Genomic DNA, 26579 nt, shown 5'->3' on the forward strand with positions numbered 1-26579 from the left:
TGTGGCCTCAGACACTTGACACTTACTAGCTGTGTGACTCCGGGCAAGTCACTTAACCCCAAATGCCTCACCAAAAAAAAAAAAAGAAAAGAAAAGAAAAGAAAAGAAAAGAAAAGAAAAGAAGGAAAGAAAAGATAATTATCTCCTTTCTTCCCAGATACTGAGTGTTAGTTAGTTAGTTAGTTAGTTAGTTAGTTAGTTAGTTAGTTAGTTAGTTAGTTAGTTAGTTAGTTAGGCTGAGTCAAGCCTGTTGCTCCCATAGAACAGCTGTAATAGAGGGATTCTACTTGATGAACTTATGTATGAACCTTTAATTACCTTCTTTGCTTGGTTTTCCTTTCCTTGAGTGTAGTTGCCTAATCAGCAATATTCAGACGTCTAAGTCTCAGAGGTGACTCTATGGATTCCAGAGGTTGAAGATCCTGGGTCCTCTGGTCAGAGCTGTTCTGCCACCAAATGAGAACAGGACAAGGGAGGGAACATGCACTACACCCTTGGCTAGATGTTCCAGAAACCATCTACCTTGAGGGGTAGAGGGCAAAGTAAAGTGAAAATAACAATGCCTATTTAGCAGACCTATAGACCTCTTCATTTTCCAAGGTTTATCTCAACCTTTTCAGCAGAATATGGCAGAAGCTAGTACAACTATTTGTTTGGTCTGTATAAATTTCTTTATTATTTTTTTTTTTTTTGGTGAGGCAGTTGGGGTTAAGTGACTTGCCCAGAGTCACATAGCTAGTTGGTCTGTATAAATTTCAATGCATATAAAGTATAATAGTAGTTATAATAATTTTTTAAAATACCAACATTTTTAAAAGCTTGGAATATAGGCTTAAGCTGGAAATGAGCATATTCCTTCATAAGTATGAATAATAATAGTTATAACTATTAAATGGTGTTTTAGTCAGTATTGAATGTCTGGGTTCTGAGCTGTCATTTTGCCCTTTTCTTTGTGATGTCAGAGAGTTTTCCTTGGATCTTGGCAACAATTAACTTGGTCAAATCACATATAATGGCAATAAAGTGGTCAATGTTTATACTTTTCATAGACAATCCGAACACTGAAGACCAGCAATTTATCAAGAATCAGAAAATAATCCCATAGAATTACACATTCTATATTCCCATGTATGTTATCAGCTATATGAACTTGAAATTATTTTTAAGGAATGCACCAGATCTTTTATCAAAAGAGAGATGGATTGGAGAGCTCTGTTGACACACACTGTTGCTACATGGGATTTTCTGAGGACAAATAAATGTCCATGTTCATATAGGCTTGGATGAATGGACTTCTTCTGACTTCTATATAGCATCGATGACAGACTTGTAGACTTTGGAGCCGATGGTGACAGAGAGACAAGCTGAGTTGAGGTAAGAAGCTATACTAATGACCCCCAAAGCTGTTAGGGAGAACAACACGATCAGTGGTATGCCAAAGACAAGCCTGGTCTTCTTTATATCCCACCAGAAGATGAGGTCATGCACTGGCTAAGATGAAATACAATTCTTACCCCTCAGGTGAAATGAAATACTTTAAAAAATCTTTCTGTCGATTTGTGCCTATGAATGTCTTAGCATTTTTATTTAGATTTCCCAGTCCAATCCAATGAACATTTATTAAGCACCAACTTATGTGCCAAGCATTTTGCTAAGTCCTGGGAATACAGTTAATAAAAAAAAATATTGTCCCTGGCCTCAAGAAACTTACAATCTAGTGGGAGGAGAAAACACACAGAAAGAGACAGGAAAACTTAGGGTTGGGAATGAGGACCTGGAGACATCTCATTCTGTGGAGTTGAAACCAGGCAGAGCAACAGATGCAGAGTGGAGTGAGGAGCTGAGTGTCCAGCATAGTCCATCAAGTACATGGGTCCAAAGAAGAGGCCTCTACCCACTTTGTAGAGTAGGAGAAGGCACAGTCCCCTAGCCCTCCTGGATCTAGCTGCAGGTTTTACTGTTAGAATAGCATAGCTGTATATATAGTTAGTTTTCTGACAAACTATAGATGGCTTATAAGAATTTATAGCATTCTTCTGAGAAATCAGCCTATAAGAAAGTATATGATTAAGTAGATTCTAATGAATAGAATTCCCTTTCATGAAAATGAACTCAACATAAGATTTTTAATGGCAAATATTCACTAATATAGCTTCATAGTACTTTGACATATGAAACATGCAATAAAATCCATTTCAGGTTCTTAAAATCTCCAAATATTTCTCAAGGTTTTAGATTTTTTTAAACTGGAAATATACTCCATTTTCTAAACAAATTTGCTTTTAAAGTCATATACATATAACTGCTCCATGTAGATCTTAATCCAAAGCAATTCTCTCAAGAGATAGCTTTTATGTAATTTTTTTTTAGCTTGATACTTCCATTCCTACAAATGAAAGTATGTGATACAAAGCTAAACCCTCAATGGTGAAAATTTGTTCCAAAAAATCTAGCTTTAAGATTCCTTTGAGATTGAAAAAATGATAATGTTATAGTTACTTGTTATAATCCTGACTGGTCACTCATTGCTGACCTCAGTATTTACATAGCAAATCAATGAAAACAAATGAGATGTTAACGAAGGCCACTATATATACACAAATATACACAAGATAAATACCAAATATGTGCCAAAAAGTGAAAGATATCTAGAAGTGCCATAATATTTCAATACCGATTTTCTGACCAACCCAACTTAGAGAATGAAAAAGGGTAAGATGGTCTGAGTGTAGTAAGGGAAGAGTGTCAGTGGGTGATTATAAATATCCCAAATCTTCAAAGCTGTTGATCCATGTGGGGGATTTCATAATTCAGCTTTTATTTTTAAAAGAAAGGAGAGAGAGAGAGAGAGAGAGAGAGGGATGACATGTAATAAAGGGGCCTAGGGACAATTAGGTGGCCCAGTGGATAAAGCACTGGCCCTGGATTCAGATGAGTTCAAATCCAGTCTCAAACACTTGACATTTACTAGCTGTGTGACCTTGGGCAAGTTACTTAATCCTCATTGCCCCACATAAATAAATAAATAGATAGATAGATAATTAAATAAATAAGTAAATAAATAAATAAATAAATAAATAATGAAGGGGCCTAGCTCTCTAATTCATAATTTATGCAGAATTTTTATGACTTTTGCCCATCTACTTTTTGTTGTTGTTTAGACATTTTTCACCAGTTGTCTCTGATTCCTTGTGATCCCATTTGAAGCTGTCTTGGCAAAGATATTGAAGTGGCTATAGCCATTTCTTCTCATGATCTTTTTACAAATGAGGAAACTAGGGGCAGCTAGATGGCGCAGTGGTTAAGGCACCGGCCCTGAATTCAGGAGTACCTGAGTTCAAATCCAGCCTCAGACACTTGACACTTACTAGCTGTGTGACCCTGGGCAACCCCCATTGCATGCAAAAAAACAAAAACAAAAAACCAAAAAAACCCCAAAAACAAACAAAAAAAACAAACAAATGAGGAAACTAAAGGCAAACAGGGTTAAGTGACTTGCCAGGGTCCCACAGGTAGCAAATATCTGATGCTAGATTTGAATTCAGGAAGATGAGTCTTCTTGATTCTAGGCTCAGCACTCTATCCATTATACCACCTTGCTGCCCACTTGTTCACTTATTTGGTGGTAAAGAAGAGGCTTTTGTTTGGCTGCTAAGCCAGAACTGAGTATACACTAACCAGCCAAAATGAAGTCTCTCTTCCCTAGGAGCAAATGAGGTATAAACTGCTCTAAAACTTCAGGTTGGGGAGGGGCCTAGGTCCCTCTCTCATGCAGATGTCATGAAACTCCAAATGCATGGTACTGCTGTTTTCTTGTTTTCGTTGTGTTTCATTATTCCCAGCTCTTAAATTAAAGAGTATTAAAAATGGAAGAACCTTGACATCTTTGGAATGTCAGAAGAGTCACCAGAGGCCCAACAGCCATTCCTTGGAAGGAGCTGGCAATGAGGAGTGACCTGCTTGACCAATCCAGCATTGGATTCATCTGGAAGCAACGATGTCATACTGTAAGCAAAGAAGTAAATGTATGTTGGCTATACTCAGGAAATAAGCTCAGTGGTGAGAAGAATATCTGCAGATACCATTTAAAGTTTAACCAAATTCTCCCCAGGCACTAAGGTATAAAAAGGAGAGTGTGTCCTGCTTAACATACGCATTTTATATTTCTAGTTTTGCTATACCTTCTCAATAAATATAGTTCTGAGTAGGGGGAATCTCATGTCAATTGATTATCAGTGACATCAAAGAGATGTAAACAGGTTAAATTTTATTGGAGCACCAATCATCAGTGGAATGATTGAGGGAAAAACACAGGAATGGGGAATTGAACCAATAGCATTAAAGAACTCCATTGCCCCTTAGAGATACTCCTAGATCCTAAGAAGATATAGCCAGTCAAGCTCTCCACTCCTAATATTCTGGTACATAAACCTTTTGGAAGAATAAATCCAGTCTCTCTACAACTTCCTGAAGTGAAAGAATTAATTGTATCTTTTATTATTTAGAACCCACAGAACTCTTTGTCATTTTAAAGAATAGAGAAAATATATAGTACTTGTGTTTTCAGAAATTATAATCTAATATATCAATGACTTGCCCTAGTAGGTGATTAATAATTGTTTGCTAAAAGAATAAAAGGGAGAAAAAATAGACAATTAGATCAATGGAAGAATAATTAACATTTGAACTCAATTCTATATTGGCCATGTGGGGAAAGGTACCAGAGAGGATGTTCCTTGCCTTTCCCTGACCTTATACCTATGAGAAATAAAATGTTCTCACTTATATTTAATAACTAATACGTTAAGACCGCAGCTTTTCCCCTTTCCTCCTTCATCATCCAGAAAGTAACCAGTGTGGGAAATTTCTCTTAGAGATTTCCCATTTCAAAATCTAATCAGACTGTAAAAGAAATTCTAAATTTGGGGTAATGGGTATATTTCTGCTCATTATGTTTGCTCAGACAGGTCCTGGGAAAATGTAGGTCCTCCATATTGTCAAGACAGGTGATATGGAAATTGATGTCTCCTTAACCAAGATTTGAGTGACCTAAGTCACATACCCCAAGATAGCCCACCTCCCATTTGATTGACCAATCAGAGGTCATGAGGTATCCCTCAGGAACACCTCCTCTTCAAAGGGAAAATAAGATGTAACACTATCACCATTAGGGGTCTCTGGTCTGAAAGATATTGCCAATGACTATCCTTTTATTAATAAGCTGCCAGCCTTATTAATAAAATGATTAAATTACCCAGAAATTCTGTCTCAAAATTTTAATCATCACATTCCTTCCTCACCCAAACCCCATGGAGAATCCTGACAAGTCATTAATAGGAGTACTCTTTCCTTGTTTGTTCCTTTTACTCCTTCCCTGGCCCCAGGCTACCAAGATCCCATCAGAGTAGCCTGGTGGGAAGAGAAAACACTGGGGGTATTCTTTCACCCCTCATTTGCAGTCATACAGATGCTATTGGGATACCTAGGCAGGAAATGATGTGGGTATTCCCACTGTTTTAAATGGGCTCAAAATCTACAATTATAACTCTAATGACATGGAAAATCACCAGTCCTTATCACCTTTTCTGACACCTCAACCTAAAATTTTCTAAACCTTATCACCTGCCCTAAACTGCCCAAGATCCTTGAGCTTCTGCAGTCTTAGTACTATGGGTACTTAAATGTCTTACTTAGATTCTAGGTGCTATGGGGAAGTTAGGTGGTACAATACATAGAGCACTGTCCCTGAAGTTGGGAAGGCCTGAGTTCAAATCTCACCTCAGACACTTACTAGCTATGTGACCCTGGGCAAGTCATTTAACCCCAATTGTTTTAAATATCTGGGGCCATCTCCAGTTTTACTGATGTATATCTTGCCACTGGATCCAGGTGGCTCTGGAGGAGAGAGTGAGGCTAATGACCTTGCACAGCCCTCCCTCACTTAAATCCAGTGAACTGCAAGTCATGACATCCCCTCCCAATGCCACGATCCTCTTCAAGAATTAAGGACAAAGAACAAAAAAAACAACTTTTGAAAAATCTGTCCTATACATAAAATTTCTTACCTATGTTATCACTGAAAATTAGAATGTGAGCAACTTGAAAACAGTCATTATCTTGCTTCCCCGCCCCCATTTGTATCCTCAGTTGGCAAAAAGTAATAACTTCATAAAAATGTTTTTCATTCTTTTATTCAAGAACCCAGAGTTCAGTAATCCTGACAATATAAATTACTTTAGGAAAAAAATCTCTTTGAAAAGAACTCCAGTAGAAAACAAGGCAGAGTATCCAGGGGAATGCCACAGAGCTCCTATCCACAAATCCTCTAAACAAGTCTAGAAAATGCACCAGATTAAATCCTAATGGAGAAATCTAGAAAAAGTAATAGTGAATCTTTTGTCTGTCCCAGGTCAGCAGATGGGGTTAGAGAGAGAGGTCTGCTGACACTGGAACCTGGGTCAGAATAAGAGCTGAGGCGCATGGAGTAATTCAGGGTCAGGGGAAAGGCTGAGCACCAGAGCAAAAGGGAGTCTTAGATCCATACCAGGGTACTGTAATTGCCCTTCAATTAACTGTAATGGGGTGATATTCCTAGGTAGGGAGGCCTTAGGTGGTATATTTGGAAATGAAGAGTTTTGTATCAAAAGAGAAAAAAGTTTAGAAGCAATAAGCAGAGGTTTGACTCATAGCCCAGGAACAGAACAAAATCACAGTTGTGGCATCTAGCCAAGCCTGCAGAAGAATAACCGGGTCAGGAATCCCACACCAAAGCGGGGTTTATAATTCTGTCACTCTGAACTAGCAGAACCTCCCAGATAGCTGACAGGGGAAGAGTCCAGAAGCACTCTACTGCTGTTCTGACAGAAACCCAGGTCAGGAACTTTAAAAGATCAGACCAGAGGGACAAGCAATCACATTTTGCCCTGGATCATACCACTCTAGAAGACTGAAAGCCTTCAGGTCCCCAGCCTGTCCCTGAGATTCTAGAATAACACAACACTCAATACCACAAGAAAGCAGCAACAAAATCAACCCATACCGTTCCTCTAGAAGTATGTCAGAACCCAGCCCTAACATCAAATCCAACATCAGGAAGTAGGCTGGAAGAAGAGGCAAAGAAACAAACAAAAAGAAGCCCACTTTAATGAGTTCTTATGGTGGCAGGGATGCTCAAGATACAAACATAGGAATTGCTCATAACATTACTGATGCAGCTATAAATGGGTTTAGCCAGTCTGGAAAACAACATGGAATTATCCTAAGAAAATGACTAAAATGTCCATATCCTTTGACCCAGAGGTCCTCCTGTTAGTCAACTACCTTAAGAAAGACAAAGACAAAATAAAAGCTCCCATAAACAAAATGATTTGTAACATCACTTTTTGTAAGAGCAAAAGAAAAAGAAAAGAAAAGAGAAAGCTGGAAATAAAGTCAATGACTATTGGTTGACTAATAGTTAATCAAACTGTGGTACATAATGTAATAATACACTTTGCTTATAAAAACAATGAATATGGATAATACAAAGAAACAAGGAAAGGTTTGAATGAACTTATGATGCAAAATTAAATGAACCGAACCAGAAAAACAACAGGAGACAAAATGACTTAAAGCAATGAAAACTGAAATAACAAAAAACCAAAATTGAACATCATATATATATATATATATATATATATATATATATATATATATATATATATATATATATTAGTGAGGCAATTGGGGTTAAGTGACTTGCCCAGGGTCACACAGCTAGTAAGTGTTAAGTGTCTGAGGCCGGATTTGAACTCAGGTACTCCTGACTCCAGGGCCGGTGCTCTATCCACTGCGCCATCCAGCTGCCCCACATCATATATTTATAATGTCTGAAGTTGTTACCAAAGAAAAGCTATGAGAATAGCCTTCCTGCCCTTTGCTGTGGAAGTAGAGGACTATAGGTTCGGAGCACTGCATACATTGGCACACTTGATTACTTTTGCTGACTAGCTTTTTTTTCTCTTTCAAAGTACTAATGATGAAACATACGATCCACCTCCAAAGAAAGAAGTGATATTGATTAGACACAAAGTAAAGCATGCTATTTTTCACTTTTTTTTTCATTTTGTCTCTTTTATTCAAGTTTTCTTGTACAAAATGACTAATATGGCAATGTTTTGTGTACTTGCACCTTTATAACCTATATCTGATTGTTTACCACCTCAGGGAAGGGTACAGGGAGGGAGGAAAGGAGGGATAAAATTTAGAACTCAAAACTTTAAATAAAGGAGTATTTACTGAGAAAAAACTTCTTTGTTATAAGGGATGGTTCTTTGGGTGAGGGCAGAGGGATATATTGAAACTCCACTTTGCATTTGCTGTTTTCCCTGGTTCAAGCTCCAAAGAACAAGATGCCCTCCCCAGGATAAGACCATCATTTCTAATCTCACCACCAGGCTGTTAATTCAAGCCTTGATTGATATCACCTCCCTCAGTCTCTTCTCCCCTCTGAATGGAGAGCTGGAGGGTAGAGTACCAAACTCCTCCCAATGCCTTCCTTTATAGAGGACAGAAACTGGACTCTCAGCTCACTCCACTTTGTATCTGTTGCTCTGCCTGGTTTCAACTCCATGGAAAAAGATTTCCCCTGCTTCTCCCACATATGCCTTCCTGACTTGGTTTGTATATGGTCTCTTCCCTTTATATTCCAAGCTCTTTGAGCTCAAGGACTGTCTTTCTTTTTATTAATTTTATCCTCAGTGTTTAGCACTGTTCCTAGTACATAGCAGGTGCTTAATGAATGTTTATTGAATGGGGTTTATGTGATATATAAAAATGAAAACACTTACTAGGTTATTTTTAAAGCATAGAATGGAATGGGAAAGAAAGCTATCAACCCAAATAGGGAAAATATGGCAAACAGATACATATACAAGTCTATGTTTGTAGGGAAAAGCAGTATATGAGATTGTCCACAAGTGGCATAAAGCAGATAAAACTCTGCCATTCCTTTATATCAAAGCTGATTATACAAAAACAACAACAGAAAACTTTAAGGACTTGGGTGCCTTTTCACCAAGTAATGCTGACCTCAGTGGTTGGGTAAATAGATTGTATGGTCTTGAAGGTCAATTCTCAATACCATGTTTGGGAAGCAGTATCACATACTAGATAGAGGGCTGACCTTGGAATTCCTAAAATAAATTCTTGCCTCTGATATAATAGCTATGTCACCCAGGTCAAACCTCCTGACTTCTCCGTGCTTAGGAGACTCTTTAAAACTACAAGTCACTGGGGCAGCTAGGTGGCACAGTGGATAGAACACCGGCCCTGGAATCAGGAGTACCTGAGTTCAAATCCGGCCTCAGACACTTAACACTTAACACTTACTAGCTGTGTGACCCTGGGCAAGTCACTTAACCCCAATTGCCTCACTAAAAAAACAAAACAACAAAACAAAACAAAACAAAACCCTACAAGTCACTGAGGGGGGAGCTGGGTGGCGAAATAGATAAAGCACCAGCCCTGGATTCAGGAAGATCTGAGTTCAAATTTGACCTCAGACACTTGACACTTACTAGCTGTGTGACTCTGGGCAAGTCACTTAACCCTCATTGCCCTGCAAAAAATAAATAAACAAACAAACAAAAATTACAAGTCACTAGTCTGCATTGGTAGAAGGATTCTCTAAACTAAAAATTTCCCATACTAATGAAATTACAGATTTACAGCACACAGAAAAGAATGTTTCTTTTAACTTTGGCAGGAAGATACCATCATCATCTTTGTCCTGAGTTTTGTTTTGTTTTTTTGGATTTTTTTACTATCATATTGATTTATGTTGCAATTATTGTATATAGTGCTATTTTGGCTATCTTCTCTTGATTCTATAGAAGTCCATAATGTCTTCCCATGTTTTTCTGAATTATTTATATAGTAAGCCTACACACCCTTGCTTCAGTGTGGATCCTCTCTCAGCTACACTCAAATCAAGAGTAGTGTTCAGGTAGTTATCTATTCAAATTCCAAACCCCTACTTAATGACATGTACCAGATCAATCTCTATAATTCATGAAATCATAGCAGAGAAATTTAATAAAAGAAGATAGCAACATGAATAACAAGGCTTTTGCTGAGGCACTAAATGTTCTCAGCATGCATTACCAAGTGACTGACACTCCCAGATATCTCCCATAAATGCTAATTGATTCTCATTTAACTCCTATATCCCCTCAATGCAGGGACAGAATCTGTTCTCTCATGAAAAGTTATTTTAGAAATGATTAAGGGAAAAGAAAAAGAACCTATATGTTCTAGACTCTTTTTCTGATCATGGCTTTCAGGTATTCCAATAATTCTCAAATGATCTCTCCTGTATCTATTTTCCAGGTCGGTTGTCTTTTCAATGAGGCATTTCACATTTTCTTCTATTTTTTTCAGTCTTTTGTTTCTGCATGGTGGATTCTTGGTGTCTCATGGAGTCATTAGCTTCTATCTGTCCAATTTTAATTTTAAGGCATTATTTTCCTCAGTAAGCTTTTGTATCTCCTTTTCTATTTGGCCAATTTTTTCCTCCCATTTGGTCAATTGTATTTTTTAAGGAATTGTTTTCTTCAGTCAATTTTTGTGCTTCCAGAGTAACTCTCATTTCCCTTGTTTCTTTTTCCATTTTTTCTTCTATCTCTCTCATTTGGTTTTTAAAAGCCTTTTTGAGCTCTTTAAAGAAGGCTTTTTGGTCTTGAGACAAGATCCTCTTCCCATTTGAGTCTTCACTTGTAGGCATTTTGACAAACTCATCTGAGTCTGCATTTTGGTCTTCCCTTTCACCATAGAAGCTGTCCATGGTAAAGGTCCTTTTTTGTTTCTTACTCATATTGTAGCCTATTTGTAAACTTATAGAGATGAAGTTGGCTCCTGGGGTGCAGGGGTCACTGTTGTAAGCTTCTTACACCTCTCAGCTGCCCCACTCTCAGCAGTGTTGAGCTTCAGCTATGTTGAGCTGCAGCTGCGTGAAGTTGCCAGTGATTCGTTGAGTGGGCTGAACTGGCCTCCCCTTTCACCCAGGTGAGACAGACCTTTCCTAAAGTCTTCTAAATTATCTCAAGTAGGAGGATTGTGTCTCTCTGTCTTTTTGTAGGTTCTGTAGTTCCAGAATCTGTTTAGAGGCTTGATTTAATGTTGTTTTTGAGGGAAACACGGGAAAGCTCAGGCAGCTTCCTGGCTTCTCTCTGCCATCCAGAACCTATATATTCTAAAATTATTATAGCAGCTCTCTTTGTTGTGGCAAAAAACTGGAAATTTCACAGATGCCATTAATTGGGGAATGGCTGAACAAGTTGTAGTATATGATTGTGATGGAATACTACTGTGCTATAAGAAATGATAGGCTCAATGATCTCAGAAAAATATGGAAAGACTTGCATGAAATAATGGAGACAGGGATTAAGATTATCTCAAAACCCAAAGTAGAATTTAGTTTAACCTGTTATCTTTAATTGGAGCCAATATATCTGTCATGTGCATATCAAATATTACCATTTCCAGTTGTCCTGATCTATATCTTGCCATTGGATACAGATGGTTCCAGAGGAGACAATGAAAATAAACCTAGTTGTGATATCAGTTGGTCAAAGGGTATAGGCCATTTAATGACTCTTTGGGCATAATTCCAGAGTACTCTCCAAAAAGAGTGGATCAGTTCACAATTCCACCAACAATGAATTCGTCTCAATTTTTCTACATTCCCTCCAACATTTGTTGTTTTCCCTTTCAATCATTTTAGCCAATCTGATAGGTGTAAAATTATATCTCAAGTTTGTTTTAATTTATATTTCTCTAATCAATTCCTTTACATATTTATGCTTCAGTGTATTTGGTAATTTCCAAATCATTCAGCATATATTTTACTTTAGGTTTTTTTGTTGTTGTTATTACTGTGATGTTTAAAATCTAATGTGGGTCCTAAACTCACCCCCCCCCCCCGCCCCAGTTTTTGGTGGAAACTGGCTAAGTTTTACTAATAAATTCAGCAAGAGTTTAGGCTTTTAAGGATTTACTAAGTAGTAAAGACAAGACATGGGATCCTATAACGCCAGAAAAGTCTATCTACTTTCCTCTCTTTTTCTCTGTCCACCTTTTCTCTGTCTCCCACCAAGCCAAAGTCCCAATGAAAAGAGGAAGATCCAGTCTGCCAGTCCCCGCTTCCTACTTCCTGTCCTCCACCCTGAAATGAGAGGTTTTTCAAGTTGATTGGCTGAGAGTGGTCTCCTGTTGATATTGCAGTCCACAGCCTCTGAGAACACACCCCACTCAGGGCTGACCAGGTGTGATCCCGATTTAATCATCATAAAGTAGGTCCTCAGTCTCTCAGTCTCACCCAATTCGATCAATTCCAAATCAAACCTCGGGTGGGGGCTCCTGGGCGGCTGCCAAGTCCCATTATTTTTTGACATTACAAATAATGCTGTTATGATTTTTTTGCATGTGTAAATGAGTCTCTTCATATTGCCATTAATTGCTTTGCAGTATAAATCTAGCATTGTGATATCTGGGCCTAAGGGAATGAAAAACTCAGTATCTTTACTTGTATAATTAAATTTTTTTTCATAATGATTGGATTAATACATAGTCATATCAGCAGTGAATTAGTGTCTCTCTCTTCTCATATTCCTTTCAACACTGACTTTTTTCCATAAAAGTGTCATTTCCATTGAATATTTATCTAATTATTTACGTCTTCTTTTATTTCTGAAAAGTTATAGGATTTAAAATAAAGCCATTTAAATCATCAGCATTTCTTTAAAAACCCAATAAAACACAGCAGGAAGAGATTGAGAAATTCCATTTAAAATAACTATAGAATATATGATACGTGGAAACCTAACTAAGACACATACACATGAACTACATGCATACAACTGTAAAATACCCTTTACTCAAAAAAGACATGCCTAAATAATTGGATAAAAATTAATTCCTCATAAGTAGGCAGATACAATGTGATAAAAATGACAATGTTGCCTAAATTAATTTACTTATTCAATGTCATACCAATTAAACTAATAAAAGGTTTCTTTACAGAGCAAGTAAACATAACAAAATTCATGGGTGAACAAGAGGTCAAGAATCTCAAGGGCGTTAATGAAAAAGTTGGGAAGACAGGGAGCCTAGCAGTCCTGGAAAAACAAACCATACTATAAACCAGTAATCATCACAATGATTTGTCACTGGCTAAGAAACAGATTGATCAGTGGAACAGATTAGTTATAAAATGTATAGAAAAAACACTGGAGATACAAAAAGAAGAAAAGGACAATCCCTGGCCTAAGGAGCTTACGATCTAATGGTGGACACAACTGCCAAATGTTTCGAAGACAACCCAAACAAATATATATAGAGCAAGTTGTATACAGGGGCAGCTAGGGGGTGCAGTGGATAAAGCACCGGGCCATTTTTCTAACAGAGCAATAATGGAATCAATGTGCAGATTGCAGCATCTACTTTTTGGACATGGTCAGTGTAGAAATTGTTTAAATTCATTGTCTATATTTATTACATGGGGTTTTTTTTATTCTTTTTTTTGTGGGGCAATGGGGGTTAAGTGACTTGCCCAGGGTCACACAGCTAGTAAGTGTCAAGTGTCCAAGGCCGGATTTGAACTCAGGTACTCCTGAATCCAGGGCCGGTGCTTTATCCACTGTGCTATCTAGCTGCCCCATTACATGGTTTTTTTATGGGGTGGTGAAGTGGAAGTGAAAAGTTATTTTTGTTCATTGAAAAATAATTTTTAGGGAAAAAGATATTATCTCTCTTCCTAAACTTCTGAGGGAGGTAGTAGCTAGCCAGGCTCTGTGACCTCAACTTGTCAGTGGAAGTGGGAGTTGGGAAGGTGAGCCCAGAACCTATGCTCTCCACACCTGTTAGGTTTTCCTTGTAAAGATGTCTTTCCTTTCCTTCTTTTCTATGGTTGTCTTTTTACTTTATTTGATTCATTTCTTGCTGTTTTGGGGTGATGAAGGGGTTAGGCTGAGAATTGATCATGTCTTGAAAGAAAACCCCTCAGTTTCTTTAAATGATAATATGAGTGAAAAGAATAGATGATTTCTAAGTTCTCTGTCAGCTCGAAAAGTTCCTTGAAAGGAATCTCACAGGATTCCTAGAGAGAAAGTATAATAAGAAACTTTGAGGCATGCTTCTCTATGGATAGGGAATGACACCAGTCGCCTTTTTTATGTATTATCAAAGCCCTGTAGCTACAAAAACATTGTGCTGCCCGAGGCACTACTTCACATGCCCTTTATCTGATGAATTGGTTATTTTTCTCAAACCTGAGTGAAACAGTGGTTATATCTTAGAAGGATGCCTCTTTGGGTGCCATTACTTTGATAAAGACAAGGATTGGACTATTGGGCTTGGAAACAACAAAACATTCTGGTGACCCAGAGGGGGCTGGAGACATCATTATTTTTGTGACCAGAATTGGGTGCCTCTGGCCTGGAGAATGTACTTTGGGGACCTCCAACCTTGATTTATACAACTTCTCAGGGAAAACTAAAAGGAAAATTTGTGAAGTATTTAGAAAAGTGACGATCATGTTTATTTTTTTATTTATTTATAACACAACCCTTCTTGGTGCTTCCAGTAGCACTGATTATTATGCTCATTGGCACAGATGGAAATCGAGGTAGCATTTGGATGGTGCTGCCTCCTTTACAACCCATAGCCTCCTCTATTCAAACAGATTTCATTCCAGTAGAAATATTTGTTCTTTGTACAACCAGAAAGCCATGAATTCGTCTTCTGCAGAGACACACAGTGCTGCCTCTAAATTATTTTCATTGCTCGGAAGGCACTTCACAGAACCCAGTAAACAAAATGTCTGCCAGGGGGCAGTCGCATGTAATATTGTAATTCCCAATGGATCCTGTGGAATTCAATGAAACCAACTAGCATTTTATGGAGAGTTAACCTTAAATTAAAGCCTCATGTTGACCCTGTCACATTGATTTAGAAATAAAGAATTGTCAGAGGGCTTCCTATTAAATCATGCTAAAAAAAAATAAGTGAATAAAACAACAGCTTAAGATACCCAAACAAAAATGAATTTCCAGTAGTTGTTGCTGTCCAACCGCATCCCATGCAGGTATCAGAGGTTTCTCACTTTCTCAGACCCTGTGTGATCAGTCATCTGGCTTCACACAAGCAGGCAAAAGTGTGCAGAAATCAGAACAGTGCTTAAAAGATATTTTTATGATTCACAAGACCATAAAGAAATCACAATGAAATTTTTTTTGTTAGAGATACTGAAGCTCTGGTAATCAGTTATTAATATGATTGAGCCACACATTAAAATATCGCTTCAAATTAGATCATATGCTATGGAATTTTATGGTAGGGAAACAGTGATGCAGAAATGAGATGTAAGGATTCTGTATCCACAAAAACCATGATGGTTCAAGTGGTATATTGTGTAGAGTTCTGGACTTGGAGTCAGGAAGACCTGAGTTCAGATCCTACTTTAGATGCATATTAGCTGTGTGACCCTGGACAAGTTACTTGACTTCTTGGAACCTCAGTTTTCTCATCTGTAAATAGCTTCAATAGAAATAGGTACTTCACAGGGCTATTTTGAGGATCCAATTAGCCAGTTTATATAAAGCCCACTGCAAAACTTAAGGCATGAAAGCTATTAGTCCCCCACAAGTCATTGTCTCGTCGTCGTCGTCATCATCATCACATCATAATACCTCACACTTATATGTTCTTTTACTATTTATAAAATATTTTCTTCATGATAACATAGTGGGGTCAATCAACAGCCACTAGGATTGTGACTCCAGCCTCACCCCTACCATGTAGGTTAGGCTAATTCTTTTCCTAATGGTCATAGATGCTATTCTCAAGACTTGATTGGGCCAAGGAGCAAAGTGGCTTGCCTGCTGACATAGCTGCCTGGACACCTAAAGGTTTAAAAAAATCTCATCCAAGTGGAGTTGGTGGTTCTGACTTGAAGGATGTACCAAATTTACTGTTGTTAGCATACTTTGTATTGCTGGTCATAGAGACTCACATGGAGACTAGGGAGTTAAGTACTTAATTTGTTAAGTACCTTTTCTCTGCTATAGCAAAGTAAACCTCCTTCTGTTTAACCAATCGAATCAACTTAGAAGATAGCATTTCATTCTAAAGTCAGACCTATACTTAGGACCAATCCCAGTCAGGTCCAGCCAAAAATATTTAGTGCAAGTATTATCATTTCCACTTGAGTTAATTTGTTAAGTAAAAACTTAAGTAATTTTTCCAATGTTACACAGTTCATAGACAATAGAGGTGGAACTTGAAAGTAAATACTACGACTACTACTAATAATAATAATAATGAATAATTATAATAATGGTTATTATTATAGTTCACATTTATATAGTGCTTAAAGGTTAGCAAACCACTTTACATGTTTTTGAATTAGGTGCCATTATTATCTACACTTTACATATGAGGAAACTGGCACAGACAGGGCTAAGTGCTTTGCCCAAGGTCACACAGCTAATAAACATCTGTGACAGGATTTGAAGTCAAGTCTTCCTGACTCTAATCCCTATGTTTTATCCACTGTGCCACCCAGCCCCCTCAGGAAGACCCAGTCTTTGCCTTGCAAGTTTTTGAAAGGTGCATCCATTGTGAAAGGTATAAATGGTTACTTTTATTGTACATCGGATGTTATAATTATGTAAGGATTACAGCATTGATGAATCACAGGGTTTTTGAGAAGGTACCTCAGTGACCATATAGTTTAACCCATAGTCAGAGTGTATCCTCACCAAGTACTCATCAAGCCTCTGTTTGAAGACCTCTGGGGAAGGAAAATGTTCCACCTCCCAAGGCAGCCCTTTCCACAGTCTTTGGTAGGAAGTTTATCCTTCCATTACACCTAAATTTTCCTCTTTGCCACACAGTTCTGAGTTTTTTCTTTTGCAGGCTAAGTATCCCCTTCCATCTGTTTTTTTTTTAAATGGAATCAAGGGTGCAGCTAGGTGGTAGTGGATAAAGCACCAGCTCTGGATTCAAGAGGACCTGAGTTCAAATCCAGCCTTACTCGCTGTGTGACCCTGGGCAAGTCACTTAACCCTCATTGCCCCACCAAAAACAAAACAAAAAATGGAATCAAAATGTCCACACCTATGACCCAGAGATCTCACTGCTATACAAAAACCCTAAGGAATTCAATGATAAAAAGAAAGTTTTCATATACCCCCAAATAATTATAGTAGCATTTTTTTTGGTAGTAGGGGAAAAAAATTCAGACACATTAAGGGGAGAAAAGCTAAACTAACTGTGTTACGTGGATATAATGAAATATTTCTGTACTATAAGAGGCAATATGAAAATTTTAGAAAAGCATAGAAAGACCTAAAGTGATTCAAAGTGAAATAAGGAGAAGCAGGGAAACAATATGCACAATGATGATGATAATGTAAATGTATAGGAAAAATAACAATTTAAAAAGATTCATACTATAAAATGATGATGATACAGCTTGAAACTGATAAAAAGAAGAAAATATATCTCCCTTTTTCTTTGTGGAGGAGGGGTATATGGGTGGAGAATACTGTTTGTAATGTTTCATTTCATCAAAGCATTGGTTAGTTTTCTTTAAATATTCAAATATTTATTTATTTAAAGTTTTGAGTTCCAAATTCCTTCCTCCCTACCCTCCCCCTTCCTCAAGGTTGCAAGCAATCAGTATAGGTTATAGATGTGCAATTAAAGAGTAGATTTTTGGAGGGGGCAATGAGGGTTAAGTGACTTGCCCAGGGTCACACAGCTAGTACCTGTCAAGTGTCTGATGCCAGATTTGAATTCAGGTCCTCCTGAATCCAGGGCCGGTACTTTAGCCACTGTGCCACCTAGCTGCCCTCCATTGGTTAGTTTTACTGAAATGTTTTCCCCTCTTTTTTATTTTTTGTTAGAAAGACTGTCAGGGCAGCTGGGTGGCTCAGTGGATAAAGCACTGGTCCTGAGTTCAAATGTGGCCTCAGACACTTCACACTTACTAGCTATGTGACCCTGGGCAAGTCATTTAACCCTCATTGCCCTGCAAAAAAAAAAAAAAAAAAGACTGGCTATCTGGTAGGGGAAGGAAGAAGAGACACACTGAGAAATATAGATGATGCAAAAATAGGTTATGCCAAACATTTTTTAAATTAAAAATAAAAATAAAGTGACTCAGGAAGTAATTCATGATTATAGTTTTAATCTATGTAAATGGCTACTATAACTTCCAATATGATTCCTTAATCTTCTTTTTGGCCTAGGTTAAATCTGTCATAGATTCTTCACTGGACAAGCCCCTGCTTATCCATTTACTGCTACTTTGCCAAATGACCTTGAGCTCATTTTGTTTGTTTAGATTTGTCTTGTTTTCCCTTTGGCACAGATATGAACAATAGCTCTCCATATGGATGAATGGAAACCTTCTAACTATATCAGGATAAGGAACAAAAACGTAATGAAATGTTTGCCACTTGTAGGACTTAAATAAATATATCTACTTCTCTTTCTTTAGGCTGAAAAGTATCCTAAGGGGTAGGATTTCAAAATCAATAAAATAATCAATTGATCAATCAAAATAGCCTAGTGGGGGGGTTGACACATAAAAAAGTCCACTATAAATTGAAATTATCTCTAATATACCTCTGGTGACTCTCGCTTCCCCAACTTAATTTTGGAAATATTCTGTATAACCTAGAAGAAAATAACAACTTAACTAAACATCTTTTATTAAGATAGTTGAGAAATTCTCCTGAAACAAAAATCAGTTCTTCTCCTTCAGCACATTCCAGTAAGACATACAAGAACATGTACGTCCAATTGGTTTTCTGGTCCCTGTGTTGGGGGCTGCAGGGAAAGGAGATTTTACCCAGTATAACTGAAAAAGGAGCCAAGAATGGCCACAAACTTTATGGGCTATAAGGAATGAAGACGGATGGCCTCTAGTGTTTTTTTTTTTTGAGTCAGCCTCTTTGTTAGGACACAGCCAAGGCCAACAGCTCTCTCTTGAACTTCTAGAAAAGCAAGGAGACATTTTTGTTGTCTTCCCTCTCACCACCAGTGGCTACAGCAGCTATAAGCACAAGACATGGATCCATTACCCCACAAAAGGGTTCTCACTCTGGATTCACATAGATTGAATTCAGGCTTGATGAACTCTATCCTCAGGAGAGAGGAATTTTAAGCTTTTTTTTTTCTTACACTTTCAGGCTCATTACACCCCCGCCCTGGAATCCCAGGGGACATTTCTCAGTCAGAGACCAAGTATGGTTCACATTTAGTGCCTCCCTTAAGGGTCCTTCTTAAAAGGTACTCACTATACAAAGTAGTATATATGGGTAGATGCCAACTATTTCCTCCTTCACAAAAGAAATACATGAAACAGAAAAGATACATGTTTGTTATTGGAATAAGAAGGAAATTTTGTCGTTCCTATTGTACTTTATGAGGTAGAAAAGATTCATGGGATAATTGTGGCATTGTAAACAGACTTCACTTTTACTTCAGTCTGTACTTGCTGAGCAGCAATTGTGTCTTCTAAGACATCCAGATCATAGTGTAAGCTTGCAGATTTCAGGTTGGTCCCCTCCTCCAGTGTTCATTTTTTCCTATCAGAAGTGGCAGAGTTACAGGAAGGACTTCCAAATGCCTGTCAGTAACCAGGAACTCCTGAATGCTTGTCAACCTGACTTTGTGAGGTATCCACCAGAGTTGGAAACATCCATCCTTCCTCATCATCTTTCAGGCTCCTATGATCATGGAAATAGCATATAGCAGAAGAAGCAGCCATGGATTTAGGTTCCTCTCTGAGACCCTCTAGGGAAGCCTACATTCTGGATTCCTTTTGTTCACAGCTGCCATATTTGCTATTGGGCAGAGTGGTTAGGCCTGGAGGGTAAAATCCATACCCCTGCCCTGGATATTGAAGGAAAAGATTCCATTGGCTAGGTCCCACAAAGAAGCTTTTTTCAAAGAGATAATTTTTCAAAGATAATTTTCAATTAAAAGATAATTTTTCAATTATCATTGTTTCTTACAGACTACAAAATGGGTGGCTCTTCTTGGCTCAGTCACTAATCCTCTTTAGCTTAAGGCCCATCCCCAACCTTAACCCATCACAGAAACCAAGCAACCAACCATGTTCCAGTAGTGCATGTCCTTTGTGCCAAAGGCACATGTCTCATTGGAAAGGCCCAACTCCATGGGAAGTGTTTTAATCCATCCCACCTCTACCACTTAAGGTGTTCAGAACTTCTTTTCCCATTTTTTTTCTTAGTCAGCCTGGTTCTCAACAATGCCCTCCTCCCTTCTACCTGCTCCCCATAAAACTACCCAAATAAAAGTAGTCCAATGCCATTAAGACAGAAAGTATATGGAAATACTTTACTAATACAGATTTATAGAGTCTATGCAAGTGGTAGTAGAAAACGTTTGCTTACAAAATGGCAGGACTAACTAAGCTTGCCATTTGGGTCAACAGACCATTAAAAGGGACTGTCTGAGATGTACTTACTAAAGTGAAATAAGCCTTGGAAAAATTAACAGTAAAGTTTGTTCTCATTTGCACACAAATCAATACACCCCCAGACTTTAACATGCATAGGCCCTCCTACTTGTGCCATTTATGTGCTTTCTCAGAGCTTTTCCACCCATTAATCCAAATAATGGTCTTTGTAGAAAAAAGAAAATCAGTGCTCAGCAAAACCTGATGTAGGCTTTTTTTCCTCCAATGTGGAGCTGAAAACATTCATCAAAATGCAAATCCTTTTTTTTCCCTCTCTAGGATCTTAAAAAAATTATACCAACAAAAAATATGGGAAAATATCTTTAAATCAGAGTTTCTGATTTAAAGTTTGGGATATTGTAGTATCCCCAAAATCTTAGTGCAATTTTAAGCTTTAATAGCTTAAATAGTTTCTATAGTTTAAAAAGGCTTTGAAACTCTTGAAACACCCTGTATTAAAAATGCTAAATATATATGTTAGTCAAGTACAAGCTGTTGGCAGGTGTAGCTATGCTTAAAAAGCTTCAGTATTGGGCCCAGTAATGGACTGTATGTTATCTAAGGACTAGTCTAACTAAATTTAAAGATACTAATTAACAAAAGCTTGACTATCAGGTGATTTTTTTCTCAGCTAGGGCCAAATAGTCACAGGGGAATTTTAACCTCTAAGGGAATATGGTTATATCATGGAAATCTTAGTAATGGTTTTTTTTTGAAGTATTATAACTGGAAAGGAAGCAACTGGAAAAAATTCTGGATAGAGGCCCAAAGACTAAACCAATTGCTAGCTATGAGACCTTGAGTGAATTCTTTAATTTTCCTGGGTCTCATTTCCTCATCTATGTTGTTGTTATCGTTTGTTTGTTCTTCATTCTGTAAGAGGAGCATGACATCGGAGAGGTGATATCATGACTTGCAAAGAATTGGATTTAAGTGAGGAAGGGCTATGCAAAGTTACCATCCTTACTCTCTCCTCTGGAACCATTTGTGTCCAGTGGCAAGATATTCATCAGGACAAGTAGAAATGGCCCCAGATGCAGTGGGAGACCTTGGCCTTTTAAGCTAAGCCCTTTCACAGGTCTCAGTTTGCCTGAGGCAACACCCTTTCAGTGATTAAGGTTGAACAAGAAAGGAGGGAAAGAAAGAAGGAAAGAGAGCGAGAGAGAGAGAGAAGAAAAAGGAAGGAAGGAAGGAAGGAAGGAAGGAAGGAAGGAAGGAAGGAAGGAAGGAAGGAAGGAAGGAAGGAAGGAAGGAAGGAAGGAAGGAAGGAAGGAAGGAAGGAAGGAAGGAAGGAAGGAAGAAAGAAAGGAAGAAAGAAAGGAAGAAAGAAAGGAAGAAAGAAAGGAAGGAAGAAAGAAAGAAAGAAAATAAGTGAGAAGAAAGGAGATGCACTGCCCAATTGGATCTGGCCAGTTGAGTCCCCAGTGGGACAGCTGTTATTCAAAGACTGTTGGTTGTTGTTTGTCCTTCATTCTTTTTTTTTTGTCCTTCATTTTTGAAGAGGATCATGACATCGGGGGAACTGATGTCATAACTTTCAATGAATTGGATTGTAAGTGAGGAAGGGCTGTGCAAAGTTACCAGCTTCACCCTCTCCTCCAGATCCATCTGGGTCCAGTGGCAAGATATAGATCAGGACAAGTGGAGATCCTCATTTATAAACTTAAGCTGAAGGGCATACCTGACAAGGCTGTCATGAAGATTGAAAGAAACAATGTAAGCAAAAGCAAGAACAATAACAGAATATTTTTGGGTGGGGCAAAAAAGAATTTGGGGGTGGGAAGAAGGGCACAGAGAAACAGTCGCATCCATACTACCTGAGAGAGGGATGGATAATCAGATCCTTCCCTTTTTAATAGGTTCTCTGTATATAGAGGCAGACATACCCCACAGAAGAAAGCAGGCTCTATGTTGGTAAACTGGGAAAAAGACCTATTTTCTTACTGTTATGAGACCCACTAAACAAAATCATACAAAGGGCATTTAAGGATAAAAATGTAAGGAGAACAACAAATAGAAGAAAAATGGAATAAGATTTGTAAAATACTTTATAACATGTTCTTTTCTCCAACAATGGCATCAGAACAACCACACTTAGAAACTAATATCACAGTAACAAATGTGTTTATGAGGGATGTAGAAATAGCACTAAAGAGAACAAAGATGGGAAAAGTAGCTAGATTGGACTAAGTATATAAAGAGTAAATCCATGCTGGAGGCAACATATTTATGAGTGCATTGGGGGATAGAAGATATCCGAAGGAGAGATAGATACCAAAGGAATGGAAAAAATCTTGGGCCTTATTAATTAAAAAAAAACCTACATCCTTATTTTCCCAACTTTACAAAAATTTTATAAGCCAATTACACATGAATTGAGAGCATCCTCAATGAGGGTTTTAGTAGGGAATAAGCAGGCTTTTGTATTATTCAACAATAGACTTCTTGCTCTGTGAACTGCAATCAAATCAATCAAAAATTATTTTAAATCATTATTATAATTGATTGTAATATTTCCCATTTACCATCCCTATGACTTCCCAGACCAAAACACCCTTTCCTAGCTACCACCTCCCTCTATATGCTGTCTCTCACTATTAGAATGTAAACTCCTTGAGAAAGTAAGCATTTCACTTTTGAATTTTTATCCCCAGTGCTTAGTACCTTGACCAGCACATAGCAAGAACTTGATAACTTTTTTTCACTAATTTGTTCATCCTTTACCATTTAACAATTGACTGAAAGATGTAGAGAAAATAAAGTCCCACTATACTTATGGTTTGTTGAGTTTGAAAAGGTATTTGCTTCAGCACCAGAAATTGTTGTGGTATAGGTTCTCCTTTGACAAGGTATCTTCCATCCATGCATCAAAGTCATTCAAGATTCCATATGACTTTTATATAACAATGGAAATTCCCATTTTCAATGACCTTCTGATCACAAACATTAGGGAAGGCATAAACAGGGAAATGAATGTTCATAAAAGGCATTTGCTACAGCAGTCGAAGTTATCTAGTGCAAAGCCTAAATTGAAGAGAGATTCCTTGGACATGGTAAGTTTCTCCAAATGCTTTTGCTGTGGATGAAATTATGCTGATTGTTTCAAACCCCAGAGAATTTTAGAGATTTTTAGAAGACAGCTACCATCACTCAAAGGAATTTGACCAAAGCATCTACATAAGAAAGAACTAGTGGATGAAAAATGTCTCTTGCTCAGATGACAATATACATTTGGATGGATAACCTATAGAGCTGAACGACTGGTGTGTATATCTGGGATAGGTAGTACAGAATAATACTCAGTTGGGCCTGTCACTGAATGAGAGAAGGAAAACAAGTTGATTTGCTTTCAGGAAATTGCAAAGGTCATTTAATAACTACAAGCTCCCCATAAAAGCAAAGGTCGATCTTTTTAATAATAATATTCTACTAGTGTTGCAATATGGCAGCAAGACATGAAATATAACAATCTCTGAAGAATTAAAAATAAATATCACACAGAGAGCAGTAGAAAAATGCATGGTAGATGTGGACAGCCTGCAACATGTAATCAATGAGAAATTTTAAAGTACAAAAGTTAAAGATGTTATTAAGGAATTATATGATAGGAAGAAAATGATGGGGCAAAGACAAAGGATGGAGCAAGAACAACGAGAGGACTTCCCCCATATGTTCCTGATGTCAAAAGAAAAAGGGGAGGTCCTTTGGCCCTTTGGGTGAACCTCCTATGGTAAACTTACTGGAGGACATGGAGAAGAGCTTAACCAGATAGGCTGGCATGAATGATTTGCAATTTGCATCATTATAGAGAACTTTTAAATCAATGATGTCACAAATTAATTTGAGTACTTGAATTATGACTCTGGTTTAAGCACTCTGGATACTATAATGCATTATACAAATGTAAGGGATCTTTATATAATTTAGCATTATTCTTTATCTTTTTTTTCTTCTACTGTGAATAATGCTTGTATTCTTAGTTGAAGTTGATTTAGATAGAAAGCACTAAAACAGTTTTAGCATAACTTTAGCAATCAAATCCTTAAATTCCATTATGTTATACATAATAATCAAATGTATAATAATAAAAAATGAAGCAATGGAAAAAGATGAATAGGAAGCTAAAACTTCATAAAGGGAACTTGACAGAAAAGATTATATGCTCTCTTTCCATGGGGTTTAGATCATTGTTCAGCCCTACTTCCATTGGATTTTCTCTGATCTACTAAGCTAGCTAAATTATGGGGAAAAAAGGTTTCATAAAATTTGGTTGCAAAATTATTAAGATAATTTAGTAAGAGCTAGAAAGGACCTTGGTGGCTAGCTGGTCCAGATCTTTTAATTTACAGAGAGGTGAAATAATTAACCAAATAGCACCTAGTAGGGCAGCAGAGATTCAAACCCAGGTCCTTTGACCCTAAATTCAGCATTCTTTCCACTGCCCCAGGCCATCCCTAGCCTTGTTTGTTTTGGCTTTAGATGTGATAACAGAAGAGGAAACTTAGCTAAAGTACAATATTTGTCTTCAATTCTTAATTGTTACAGAACTGAGGTTTCAGGAATTTGGGTTTTCACTTCTTCAGGAAATGACTTGCTCTACAGAGTCACAATGCCCTTTACCCAACCAGACACTTAGGTATTTCTTTATTCATACCAGTAAAGATATCTATCTATGAGATATCACTGAGAATATATTACATTCCTTTGTTCTAGCCAATTCTTCTTTATGTAATTTCCTCTAGGAATTCACTGTTTCTTCCTGGTATAGCAAGCAAATCTACAAAAGGGTTACTTATTACCTTCAATATTTGTCAATGCTTATTGCTGTCCTATTAACCTGTTATATCTGTCCTCTGATCCGTTGCTCTGATGGCTATTGGGATTGTTTTAAGAAACAGGATCAGAAGGTGTTAGAAAAAAGGGGAAGAGGAATGGGTGTGAAAAATAAGATGGATGTAAGTATGATTTTTCATATGCATATGTTTATATATATGTGTGTAATATAGATTATAAATATATAGGTGTGTATGTATATGTAGTGTGTGTGTGTGTGTGTGTGTGTGTGTGTGAGAAATGGTGGCCTTCTCTAGTGTGGGGTGGGAAGGGAGGGAGGGAGAGAGATAGCTTGAAATTTTAAATGTCACAAAACATTTTAATTTAAATTAATTTAATTAAAAAAGAAAAAGAAGATGGAATAAAGAAGAGAGGGTATTGAGGCATAGCTGTGGTCAAGAGGCAATGTGGCAGAGTAAAGGAAGAAAGAGCCATTTTCCCGAATCAGGAAGTCCTAATTCCTTCCCTCTATGATTATCTCAAATTTATCTTGTATATATCTTGTTTATACATGGTTATTTGCATGTTGTCTCCTCCATTTGTCTGTGAGATCCCTTAAGAGCAGGGAACTTGTTTTGCCCTTCTCTGTGTCCCTAGGACTTAACACAGTGCATTATGGTTCTCAAAGCTACCTTTCCTGCCTCAAACTCCCTGATGACCTCCAGTATCACATCTCTCACTACCTTTTAGACTTCTCAGACTGGATATGCAGTAGACATTTTAAACTCAATATATCCCAAACCTTTCTACCTTCCCTATTACTATAGAGGTCAACGCCATCTTCCCAGTTCCTCAGGCTCACAATTTAGGAACCATTCTGGCTTCCTCTCTCTCAACTCCCACATGTGATCTGTTGCCAAGGCCTGTCAATTTCACCCTTGCAACATTACTTGAATACAGCCCCTTTTCTCCTCTGTTCCCATTTGAATGCAGGTCCTCATCACCTCACACCTTGATTATTACAATAGCCTGCTGGTGGATCTACCTCCCTCAAGCCTCTCCCAACTCCAATTCATCCTCCATTCAGGCACAAAAGTGATTTTCCTGGAACATAAGTCTGATTATGTCACCCTCCTAGTCAAGAAATTCCATTGGCTTCCTATATCCTCCAGCATCAAATATAAAATGCTGTGTTTGGAATTCAAAGCTCTTCATAATCTAGCCCTCTCCTACCTTTCTGGCCTTCTTTCACCTTATTCCCTGACACGGGCTTTTC

The 26579-nt window shown here is 37.7% G+C and overlaps 1 pseudogene; it reads right to left on the reverse strand.

Annotated features, from left to right (window-relative positions):
• Positions 1-933: 933 nt before the first annotated feature.
• LOC122748037 overlaps positions 934-26579 on the reverse strand; it is a 47909-nt pseudogene continuing 22263 nt past the window's right edge.

The sequence above is a fragment of the Dromiciops gliroides genome, chromosome 1, assembly GCF_019393635.1.
Source record: "Dromiciops gliroides isolate mDroGli1 chromosome 1, mDroGli1.pri, whole genome shotgun sequence".
In the NCBI taxonomy this organism is placed as follows: Eukaryota; Metazoa; Chordata; class Mammalia; order Microbiotheria; family Microbiotheriidae; genus Dromiciops; species Dromiciops gliroides.